The sequence below is a fragment of the Phoca vitulina genome, unplaced genomic scaffold (genome assembly GCF_004348235.1).
Source record: "Phoca vitulina isolate PV1807 unplaced genomic scaffold, GSC_HSeal_1.0 scaffold43, whole genome shotgun sequence".
Taxonomy (NCBI): Eukaryota; Metazoa; Chordata; class Mammalia; order Carnivora; family Phocidae; genus Phoca; species Phoca vitulina.
In genome coordinates this window covers 8895959-8909187 of record NW_022589746.1, presented here as the reverse complement: position 1 = coordinate 8909187, position 13229 = coordinate 8895959, and the positions used below count along the sequence as shown (strand labels likewise).

Here is a 13229-nt window from a genome sequence, read left to right as displayed (position 1 = left end):
TACCCATACTTTTAGAAAATTTGCTTCTCTTTTTTTTACCTTAATGGTCGGCACCAAGCTGGGTTCCAAGCGTCCCAAAGTCTCTTTCTTTCCATGCTAATGAAAGACTTGTGGCAAATCTTTCTTTGGGGCAATTTTGAGGAAGTCTGAGATCTCTGAGAGTTTTAATTAAAAAGACAAATAAGTGCTTTAAAATGAAATCTATTACCCAGTATCATTTGCTATTCCAAAGGCTTTATAAACTGATTTAGCATCTGGATCAGTGGATCATTCTGTTCCACAATTGGTGTCATGATATTTACGGGTTTCTTCCCCTACCCCAGGTTGTAGGACAGTCACATCCTCAGCCTTACTTGAGGATGCCATTTTAGAAGTCGCTGTTCATAGTCTCAATAATTCTTGATATTGTCAGACTTTTAAAATTGTATATATCTCATTGGTGTGAAACGGGATTTTATTTTAATTTGCATTTCTCTGAATATTAGAAAGTTTCAGCATCTTTCCACATGGTATTAGCCATTTAGCTTCTTTTTCTGTGAATTGTCCTGTTTCTCTAGTGAGTTATTTTCCTTATTTTCAATGATAATGCATCTCTTTATTTATTAAAATTCTTAGTGTACTGTCTTGATTGCTTACTCATGTTTTAAAAATCATTTCTTTTTCTTTTTTTTTTTTAAAGATTTTATTTGTTTATTTGACAGAGAGATAGCACAAGTAGGCAGAGAGGCAGGCAGAGGGAGAGGGAGAAGCAGGCTTCCCGCTGAGCAGGGAGCCCGATGTGGGGCTCGATCCCAGGACCCCGGGATCATGACCTGAGCCGAAGGCAGCCGCTTAACCAACTGAGCCACCCAGGCGCCCCAAAAATCATTTCTTTTTCCATGGCTTGTCTTTTAACTCTTTTTATGGTATCTTTCTGTAAAAATATGTTTTACATTTTAATGTAGTCAAATTTATTAAATTTTACTTTTATGGTTTATACATTTTGTACCTGTATACATCTTACCCTATCCAAGGCTAATGACATGTTCTCTGACATTTTCTCCTATGAGATGTAGAACGTTGCTTTCATTTACATACTTATTCTAAATTGGCTTTATATTTCCTATTGTAGGAGATTATTTAAAAATATATGAACAATTAATTGCTCTCAATGACTTATTGATGAGTTCATCATTTTATTTTATTCTTTTTTTTAAAGATTTTATTTATTTATTTATTTATTTATTTATTTATTTATTTATTTATCAGAGAGAGAAGGAGCACACAAGCAGGGGGAGTGGCAGGTAGAGGGAGAAGCAGACTCCTCACTGAGCAAGGAGCCTGATGCAGGACTCAATCTCAGGACCCTGAGATCATGACTTGAGGTGAAGGCAGATGCTTAACCAACTGAGCCACCCAGGCATCCCAATGAGTTCATCATTTTAGTGCTATTCTATAGAGCCACTTGTGTCATGTGTCAGGATTCCATATATGGGTGGCTCTGTATGGGCCTCTTTGGTCTGTTTCATTGGTCTCTTTGTCCCTGTGCCAATACCATAGTGTCTTAATTACTATTGCTTGACATTAGATCTTGATATTTCATGGGCAAAATACTCTGATTCCTTCTTCAAAATTTTGGTCTTGCTCCTGGCCCAGGAAGCTGCTTAAGTTTATTTCTGAGTCCAAAAATCACTTTTATTTACTATCACTTTCAATATTATATCTATCTTAATGGCAGGTAATATGCACAAGATTCTCTGTTTACTATGCTGTCTTGACCTTGCAAAGAGCTTGAGTACCCCAGTGTTGATCTCGTTCCTATGTGTGGTCCACTCACCTATGGTCATGGTATCGAACACATAAGGTGCTCCCACAGTATGCTTGGAAATGGAAGCAGAAGGTCAGTAATGGTTAGCAAGGAATGAAGATGTGCAAACAACTCAAATGTGTCTTTAACACATCTTTACTGCTTCTGGTATCACTGAAATTAGAATTTCAATAGTTTCCTATTGATCGTTAGGGTCAATCATTCCAGTCAAAACCATGATTCATCCTTCAGAATGAAAGTGGCGGTGTTAGACTCCAATATTTTAAAAACATTATGTTCCCTGATTTAAGTTTCCTGTCCCTAGGAACCCATGTCTTAAATTGCCATAGTTTAGAATCATAAGGATAAGAAACAATTATATTATCTTTTATTTTTTTACTTATTTTATTTAAATTCAATTAGTTAAAATAAATAAATAAATAAATTCAATTAGTTAACATATAGTGTATCATTGGTTTCAGATGCAGAGTTCAGTATTTCATCAGCTGCCTGTAACACCCAGTATTCATTACATCACATGCCCTCCTTAATATCCATCACCCAGTTACTCCATCCCCCCACCTCCCCTCCAGCAACGCTCAGTTTCCTGTAGTTATTAGTCTCTTATGGTTTTTCTCCCTCTCTGATTTCGTCTTGTTTTATTTTTCCTCCCTTCCCCTATGATCTTCTGTTTTAAGAAGCAATTATATTAAAAGTCAATCATTTGTTGCAACTATAGGAGGCACCAGCTCTAGCTCCAACTCTTGATCTGTGGACTTTTTTAATGTGCTAGCAAGAGGAGGAACATTCTCCTTTATCATAGACCATCTTGTGTCTTCTAAGCCAGCTTCCAGGTTCATGATTTGGTATCCCCCTGCAAGTGGAGCAGGCATTCTCTTATTATGTAAGGTCTTTGCATGCAGTTGATAGAGTTCATGTTACTATTTGTGAGTGAGTTCTATGGCTCCACTTCCTCCTCCTTTCTTAAAAATCTAATATATGTTCCTGTTGAGAGCAATGATGCGAGAAATACTCTCTGATCTAGAATATGACATTTAGCTTGGCCATTCTTATAGACTGAAGGTTTGTGTCCCTCCACCTGCAAATAATCATTATGAATCATAATTGCACCATACATTTTGTAGCATAATGAAGCTTCCCATGCCTAATTGGTAAATATACTGCAATCTTGTGGTTTTAGAAAGGAATTTAAAAATCACTCTTTTGGTGTGTTATACTAATATTAAAATGGCATTTTCTGCACCATACAGTTAGGTTATTATTTTCTTACTTTGTCTCCAATGTGAGCAGGCTGTGCTAGTAAACTAATGTCAGGGATTGAAGTTAAAGAAAAAAAAAATGTAAGGTTTTTCAATAAGATCATAGTGGGTGGAATTCTTACCTTCTTAATTGTTTTTTTGTTTTAGTTTTTGTTTTCGCAACCCCAGTGACAGAAAGTCAAAAAAATGGTGAGATATGTGGGACAAATTTCAAAATAACTTGTATAAACCTCACATGCATCAATTATTGGAATGCTTCTATTTATACATTTAGATTTAATATTGAATTTGTACACAGACCCAGAGACCATCAACCACGATTTTAAATCAAAGCACTTGCACTTCACTAAATAGAACAGGCCACTTTTATAGCAAAATCTATTTAATTCTGATGGATTTAGCATACTTTAAGGAAATGAATCAAATATAATAATATTTTAAAATAGAGAATCACTGTGTAAAATAACTTTGTAAGTCTGCAATTACTCAACATTGCACACATGTTCTAGGTAATTCCATTATCCTCCTAATTAACATCTAGTCTTAATTTAATTGGTGTGTTTTTGTCTTGTTACAGTTCATTTGTTATTTTTAAAAATATATTTACTGGGAACACAGTATGTCAGACTGTATAAGCACTCATGGAAATTATAATTCAGTAAGGTAGTAAAAATGATAAATTAAGCAAGAAATGAACACATAATTGCCAATTGTGAGCAGTACTAGAAGGGGGGGGGGGGAAGCAAGAGCAGCCTATGAAAACATTGGCGAGCTTATCCTGATGACCAGATTTAAAGAGGGCAGGTTAAAGGCTGAGGAAGGTGGAAGATACAGCAATCTGGGACCTCTAGGATTTGGCAAGTGTCTTAATTTATCCTGAGTGTTTGAAGGGTTTGAAGGTTGAGGCAATTCTACGTTGGTGGAATCTGAAAGCAATGAAAGTAACAACTAAACCCAAATCCATCTCAACTACTTGTGAGATTGATTAAACCCACAGTAACATTGTACTGAGACGGGAAGAGGTGTGCTCATAAGATATGGCCCGGATAAGTGGCAGCTATCTAAAAAGGACTGTAAAATAACTGTGAGTAATGCCTTCAATGTTCTGGAGGAAAAGTTAAGCAATATGCAAAAATAAAATAAAGAGGTTTCGCACATAAGTAAGTAGTGGAGATAAAATGAAATAAAAGAAACAATCAAAATAGTCCACAAAACAGAAAGTCAAACAAAGAACCTATGGAAGAAATAGAAAATAGCAAGATGCACCCAACCATACCCATCATCACACTAAATAAACTAAGCTAAACTAAATGGTCTAAATACTCCAACTAAAAAAGTAGAAATTGTTACATTGAATTAAAAAAATAAGACTAATATGGATGCTGTCTATAAGAAACTCACATTAAATGTAAAAACACGGGTAAGTTAAAGGTAAAGAGACACACAGACAGTTCACAAAAGAAAGCTGTGCCAATTTCCAGTAAAGGAGATTGCAGAGCCAAGAGTCAATTCAGTGGGAAGACAAGACAACCCCACGTGATTTTGCCTCTAACAACAGAGTTTCAAGATCCCAGCAAAATCTGAGTGAGCTGAAATGAGAAATACAACAAAACATCCAAAACTACCCTAGGAGAGGTCAACATTCTTCTCTCAGTAATTGACAGAACAAGAGAAGAAGAAATTAACAAGGTTATGGAAGACCAAAATAACACTAGCTGTCAATTTGACCCGCATGAAATTCATAATCTATTCATAAAAGGCAGCTATTAACTTCAGTTTAGAGGACTATTTTCTGATTATGAAATTAACATGTTAATTATAGAAAATTAGGAAAATACAAGAAATATATAAAGAAAAACATTTTAAAAACCTGTTATTTCTTTCCTACACATAACTGCTACTTTTATTTTCGTGTAAATACTGCTGAAGGGAAGAATACTCAATGACATTTGTTAAAGATGGTTAAGGCAAACTTTATTCAGGACCGTCATGATTGGTGCAGGTCCCACTGCAATGGATTTCACAGTGGGGGACAGAGATTGGGCTCAACTCCAAAAAAACATGAGTAAGTGGGAATTTATAGCCCAGGAGCAGGGTGGGGTCAGTGAATGGAAAATTAGTAAGAGCAAATATCAAGGGTGAAAGGGATTCTGGCTAAGTCAACCGAACAGGATTCTTTGCGGCCAACAGGCCAGGGTGATCAGGCATCACCTGTGCGTGGTGGAGGATGAAGAACCTGACCAATATCTAGGGTGACCAATATTGAGAGTAGGGGGGTTCTGGTTAAACTGACTTAGCCGGGTTCTTGCTAAAACTAGATTTTCAACTGTCCACACGTGAGCCTAGGGGGAAGTTTAGGCCTGACTAAGGTTTGGTCAAGCAAAAATTCTTTGTTAGTATATTTAGATGAGATATTAATAACTATTAATATTTATTAATAACTAACTATTGTTAATACAGAATTAAAATTATATAGAACATAGTCTTATAATTTGCTTTACCCACTTGTTTGCACCATGCAAATATATGGATGTATTTCTTCTACGTAAACAACGTAATTTATTTTGCTAGCTCTCTGTATTTGGACATTTTCGTAGTTTCCTTTCTGTTGCTGTTGCTATGATAAGTGACAAATGAATTTGTGCCCATAAATCTCATTAGCTTGTTTATTTTTAATAATGGAAACTTTAAACATAACATAATGTGATTATATATAGTGTCAAATCCTCAGAAACAGATGCTTGAGTAAAAGGGTAGGAAGATTTAGATACTCTTGCAATATAGTATCAAATATTTTTTTTAAGATTTTATTTATTTATTTGAGAGAGAGAGAGAGAGCACGAGCAGGGTGAGGGGCAGAAGGAGAAGCAGACTCCTCCCTGAACTGGAAGCCCGATGCAGGACTCGATCCCAGGACCCTGGGATCATGACCTGAGCTGAAGGCAGTTGCTTAACTGACTGAGCCACCCAGGTGCCCTCAAATTGTTTTTCATAAAATTTGTTTAGTGTTTAATGAGTGACATTATCAGTTTGGGAAGGCCTGTTTCCTGAACATTAATACTTTTAAAATTATACTTTTTAAAAAATTATTTTTAGATAATTGTACATTCACATGCAGTTGTATGATCCAAGATGGAGAGATCCCATGCACGCATTACCTAATGTGATGACCTAACTGTAACATCTTGTCCACCTAGAGTAAAAGATCTCTACCAGCATATTGCTCTCAGACAGCCAAGGTACAGAATACTGGAACCACTGCAAGGTTAGCTCATTATTAATACATTCTGATCTATAGTTACGGCTCACCTCTCCTCTGTGTCCACTTCTTATCCCCTGGCAACCAGTAATCTGTTCTGCGTTCCTAAAATTTTGCCATTTCAAGGATATCATCATACACTATGTAACTTTTCTGGTTTGGATTTTTTTTCCCCACTCATCATAATTCTCTGGAGAGTCATCCAGAGTGTGTTTATTAATAGTCTCTTTTTATTGATTGAAGGATTTATGAGTAATATTTCATGATATGGATGTACCACAGTTTGTTTAATCATAAGCCCATTGAAAGACATTAACCCATTGGGTTTTTAGCAGTTTTTGGCTATTACAAATAAAGATACTATCACAACCATGCTGAAATTTTTATGTGAACATAAAATATTATTCTAGATAAATTGCCCACAGGGCAATTGCTGGGTTTTACAGTAAATGCAGGTCTAGTTTGTGAAAGACACTGCCAAATTGTTTCCCAGAGTGGCTGTATCAATTTATATTCCCACAAGCAATGTATGTGTGATCCACTTGCTCTGGATCTCTGCCAGTATTTGCTGGTGTTATTTTTTATCTTAGCCATTCTGATAGGCATGCAGTGGTACCTCCTGTGGTTTTAATTTGTGTCTCCTAGTGCTTGTTTGTCATCTGTATACCGTCTATGGAGAACTATCTGTTCATTGCTTTCACCCGTTTTCTAATTGGATTGTTGTTGTTGTTTTTCACTGTTGGATTTTGATAGCTTTTTAAAAAAATGTTTTATTCTGGATACTAGCCCTTTGTCAGATATGTGCTGTATATGTATTTTGCAAATATATTCCCTCAATGTGTAGATATTTTTTTCACTGTCTTCATAGGGTCTTCGTAGAGCAAACACTTTTAATTTTTTTTGAAGATTTTATTTATTTATTTGACAGAGAGAGACACAGCGAGAGGGAACACAAGCAGGGGGAGTGGGAGAGGGAGAAGCAGGCTTCCTGCTGAGCAGGGAGCCCGATGCGGGGCTCGATCCCAGGACCCTGGGATCATGACCTGAGCCGAAGGCAGACGCTTAACGACTGAGCCACCCAGGTGCCCCCAAACATTTTTAATTTTGATGATGCCCTATTCATCAGCTTTTTCTTTAATGCATCCCATTTTGGTTTCAAGTCCAAGAATTATTTGCCTCCTCCTAGATCTTAAAGATTTTCTCCTATTTTTTACCAAGAAGTTTCATGGTTTTATGTTTTACACTAAAGTGTGTGACACATTTTGAGGTAATTTTTGTGTAAGTTGTGAAATAGGTTGAGGTTCAATGTTTTGTCTGTGGGTGTGCAATTGATCCAATACCACTTGTTGAAAGGCTATCTTTCTTCCACTAAACAGCTTTTGCACATTTGTCAAAAATGAGTTGGGCATATTTGTGTGGGTCTGTTTTTGGGTTCTCTATACCTGTCTATGTGTCTATCCCTCTACCAATATCACAAAGTCTTGATTTCTGTACCTCCATAATAGATCCTGAATGAGGTAGCCAGTTCCAGCTCTCTTAATTCTTACTTTTCACAATTGTTTTAACTGTTTTAGTTTGTTTACATTTTTATATAATTTTTTAAAATAAGCTTGTCTATCTCTACCCAAAGCTTTGCTGGGATTTTGTTAGGAATTGAATTAAAACTTTATATTAATATGTAAAGAATTGACGTCTTTGTTATGTTGGACCACCCAATAATGAACACAATATGTCTCTCTAGTTATGTAGATCTCCTTTGATTATTTCATCAACGTTTTGTAGATTTCAGCATACATGTTTTGTTAGATTTAAACCTAAGCATTTTCTTTATTTTTTAGTGATTTCAAATGGTATTTTATTTTTCATGGTTCTCCAAAGAAGTTTTATATATATAAAACTATGTAACTATATATGTATGTATATATGTATAACTATATATAAACTATATATAACTATGTAACTATATATAACTACATATAGCTATATATAACTACATATATAACTATGTAACTATATATAACTATATATATAACTATGTATGACTATATATAGAAAGATATGTAACTCTCTCTATATATAACTATGTAACTATATGTAACTATATATATAACTATGTAACTATATATAACTATATATTACTATATATCTGTGTGTGTGTGTGTGTATATATATATAGAGAGAGAGACAGACAGACAGACAGACAGACTTGGGAGGCTGAGAAATCCCAGTCTGACATCTGCAGTCTACAAGCTGGAGAACCAGGAAAGCCAGGGGTGTAATCAGTGTGAGTCCTGAGTCTGGAGGCCGAGGAAGTAGGAACTCTGTTGTCCCAAGGCAGGAGAAGGTGGAAGTCTCAGCTCAGAAAGAGCAAGGCAATTCCCTCACTTTTTTGCTCTATATAGCTCCTCAACGAATGGGATGATGTCCACCTGCACTGTTGAGGATGAATCTTCTTTACTCAATCTACTGATTCAAATGTTAATGTCTTCCTGAAACACCTGTCCAGATGCACCCAGAAATACTGTTTTACTGACTATCTGGGCATTCCTTAGCCTAGTCAAGTTGGCATCTAAAATTAACCATCACAGTATTACCATTTTAATTTAATCATTAGTTTTAGGAGGGTTTTTTAAAAAATATATTCCTTAGATTTCATACATAGAAAATCATGTTTCCTGTCAGTAGGATAGTTTTGTTTCTTCTTTTCTGATATGTATGCCTTTTGTTTCTCTTTTTTTTTTTTCTCATCTTATTGCACTGGCTAGATCTTCCAGCATTAGGTTGAATAAAGTGCTGAGAGCAGACATCCTTACCTTGTCCTAGATCCTAGAGGGAAAGTGCTCCAACTTTCATCATTTAGTAGAATGTAACCTACAGAATTTTTGTAGATTCTATTTTTCTAAGTGAGGGAGTTTCCCTCTATTCCTTTTTATCTGGGAGTTTTTATCATGAATGGCTTAAATTTTGTCAAGTGCTTTTATTCCACCAATTGATATGATCATGTTTTCTCTGATTCAGGTTGTTAATATGGTGGATTGCATTGTTTGATTATCAAATATTGGTCAAGCATTGCTTCTCGGAAATGAATCCTACTTAGGCTTATAATTCTTTTTATGTATTTTCACACTTAATTTGATAATACTTTGTTAAGGATTTTGCATCTGTATCACTAGGGATATTTTTCTGTAATTTTGTTTCTTTGTTTCTTTCTTTCCTGATTTTGGTAGTTTATATCTTTACTCATTTCTTTGTCAGTAGTGCTAGAAGCTTGACAATTTTTTTGATATTTTCAAAGAACCAGAAAATACATTCTTTTAAATTGCACATAGAAAATTCACTAATAGACCATATTCTGGATCAGAACAAAAGTCTCAACAATTTTAAAATCAAACGAAGTTTGTTCTCTGGCCACAACAGGATCAATAACAGATATTTGGAAAATACCAACATATTTGGAAGTTAAACAGCATGCCTTAAAATAACCAATGGGTTAGAGAAGAAAAGCCTGGAGAAACTAAAAAAAATAAAATAAAAAAATCTGAAGTTAATGAGAAATGAAAACTGAGTGTGGTAGAATGTAACTACAGAAGTGCTTAGATGGAAATTTAAAGTGATGTTTATGTTAGAATGGAAGTAAGATCTCACCTAATGATCTTAACCTGTACTTTAAGAAGTTAGCAAAACAATAGCCAGTTTAAACCAAAGCTAGCAGGAAAAAGAAAATAAAAAGCAAAAGTCAAGGAAATCAAGGCTGGAGTGGCAGTGCTAAGGCTGGAGGGTGGGGAGGGGGGATGGTTGGGGGGGTGGGACCTTACAGCTAGGAAAGTCAGCTCTGGATGCGAAGCTGCCTCAGAGCCAGGATCCCAGCCAAAGAGGGGTCAGCACCAGCTAGTCCTTGTTGGGTACTGTCTTCAATATCAAGCCCCAGGACAACTGCCTGGACGTGTTCGCCAAGCGCTGGGGGGTCCTTTTGGAGTTTCTGAGTTCACTGCCTCAGAAGGATTTCAAATTGCACAGGAAAAAGCCTGGAGAAAGGATTGCTGCTGGAGCATGCATTCTCTACATTGCCTGGGCCCCACCCCCTGCTCCTGGGATGCACCCTGGGATTCCTTGTGCAGAGTGGCTGATTTTGTGAAAGTTGCTTACCCAAAGCAGATGAACCTTGCTTGTGTATTGGCACCAGGGGAGAAAAGTTAAACACAAATGTAGAATTATATCAAAGTTTGTGAAAATTACCAGCTGATTAAAAGACTTGTGGATTCCTTTAATCCAGAAACCAGCTGAGTGGTTGAACTGATTATGTTTGACTTTAAAATCAGAGGAATCCATCTAGACAAAGAAAAGCATTAAAGAGCAGTGGGTCTTACTGTTAAAATCTTGGATTTGAGTAGAGCATTTTTATGGGGAACAATTTTTCCAAGGTTGATAAGCATTTCTTATCAGAACACTTTTGCCTAACTTTATATTTGATGGAGATCCTGTAATAATTGATAGTCTACATGCAGAAACACCAGATGCTTTGTGCAAGAAGCTGCTTGCACAATTTTTCTTTATCCCAATGCTAGCCAATTGAAATGTTCAGAAAAGCTGCTCAGCAGCAGAAAACTTATAACAAAGTTAGTAGGATATTTTCCATTCTCTCACAGGGCTCCCCAAAGAACACTAGCTAAAAATTCAGACTGTCATGTAATTCCTTGAGAAACTATTTGACAAATTATCTGGCAGAACTATTAGAGATTTTTAGGAGATATGAGGAATAAAAGTGAAACATAATCTTCAAAATTCTGAATGAATGCCTTGGGATCCCCCTCCATTCGGTGGTATGATTCATGCAAAGAGGTAGAATATTGAGCCCTGTTTATATTGATGTGTTTCTCCCTGAAAGCATGGATGGAAGAAGGTCTGAATATTTTTTTAACTAATTGCTGGGGATTTCGTTGTCTGCAGAGCTGCCTGGAAAATGAGGTGTGGTGTGAAGATGTTAGAATATTGGCTGTGGTGGGCGCCTGGGTGGCTCAGTTGGTTAAGCGACTGCCTTCGGCTCAGGTCATGATCCTGGAGTCCCGGGATCGAGTCCCACATCGGGCTCCCTGCTCAGCAGGGAGTCTGCTTCTCCCTCTGACCCTCCCTCTCGTGCTCTCTGTCTCTCATTCTCTCTCTCTCAAATAAATAAATAAAATCTAAAAAAAAAAAAAAGAATATTGGCTGTGGTTCACGAATCCGAAGGATTGCCGGGGTGCATTTACTGCAAACAGACAAACCACACCAAGATTGTCATTTTACAGTCCGTGGAAGTAGACTGAAAGAAAGAGACTGTTAACTCCATTGTAGTTCTTATACTGTATCTTCCCCATTCCTCAGGGAGTTCACCAACTTTATTAACTCCTGGAATGATGGAAAATGTTCCCTCTGAAATGGTACATACCATTCATTCTGTGCTAGGATATACTCATTACCAACATGTCAATGGGACCAGAATGCCCCACTGATTTTGCTAAGGTTCCTTCTATGCTGATGAAGTATTTTTCAAATGATTATCAAGTGGTTAACCAATTTGCCAGACATTATCAAACTGGGCAGCCACTGCTCAAAAATATGATGTCTCAACTTTGTGCTGCCGCTCATATGCAGCTTCAGGTTTTTTATGCCACTCTGGATCTGGTCTATCATGGGAAGCATCCTCTGATGAGATCAATCCCAGCCAGCCCCAAGGAAACACAGCATAAAGTTTATAACTTACCATACATGGTAAATACTGGTTCTATGCAATTAAATTCCATCCTGTGTCTTTCTTGATTTTAGAATGTCATATAGGTGAAACACATCTTTATAATTATCCAAGCTTGGAAATACCTCCATTTTACACATAAACAGAAAACATTTGTGCATAGCTTAATGTACTCTGAGCTTTCCAAGAATGCAAACACCATGCAAATTGAGAGAAAAGTATAATTCATTTCATTAGAACTTTACTGAGAAGTATTCGCCACTTGGAAAAATGATTTGATGCCACGAATGTTGTTGATTCTGGAATAAAATGTGTCTGTGTAATAGCGTATTTATAGCTGTTGCATTTACAGTAATATGTTGTATAAGTGCAAGCCTCTGTGATCTTCGTTATCATTCTTTGTGTAGTCTTGTCTAGCATTTACATATTGAAAACACAATCCTTTTTATAGTTTTTTTTCCTTTTTCTTTTATGCCATAATTGGACATAATGTTGATTTCCCTAAAATTTTATATATATAGGTAAGTTTTATTCTGTAAACATTTTCTTTTAGTCTAAGGAGCATTAAATGTGACAGAGTTGAGAACAACCCAGTATTGCACAACTTATAAGTCATCCTGGAGCTACTTAATATTTCTTTTCAGTGTATACACGTGACGCAGTTACAATTATCCCAAATTTTATTCTCCTATTTTAGTTTCTTATTATGCTTTTAAAATCTGTCTCCAGCTTTGTTGAGGTGTAACTGACAAATACAATTGTAAGTTATTTAAACTATACCACATGATGATTTGATACATGCTTATACTGTGGAAAGATCCCCCTATCAAGTTAATTAACACATCTATCACTTCACATATTTACTTTTTTCTTTGTTAAGAACATTTGAGTTCGACTCTCTTAGCAAATTTCAATTATAAAATACAGCATTCCGAACAATAGTGTCTATGGTACACGTTAGATCTTCAGAACTCATTTATCTTATAACTGAAAGGTGGTACTCTTTTATCTCTTATTTTAGTTATTAATTTGAAATGGCTTCCACCCAGATCAAACACTTCTTCTGTCATATTTAACCATAAAAATAGTAAGTAGCAAGAAGAGCACAACTTTTCGAAAGGAATTAAGCCACACATTTCAAATACTTAAGATTTATAATTCACATGAACTTCCTTA

General features: G+C 36.1%; 1 pseudogene; it reads left to right on the top strand.

The window, feature by feature from the left end:
* Positions 1 to 12121, top strand: part of LOC116648348 — an 88299-nt pseudogene extending 76178 nt beyond the window's left edge.
* The last annotated feature ends 1108 nt before the right edge of the window (positions 12122 to 13229 follow it).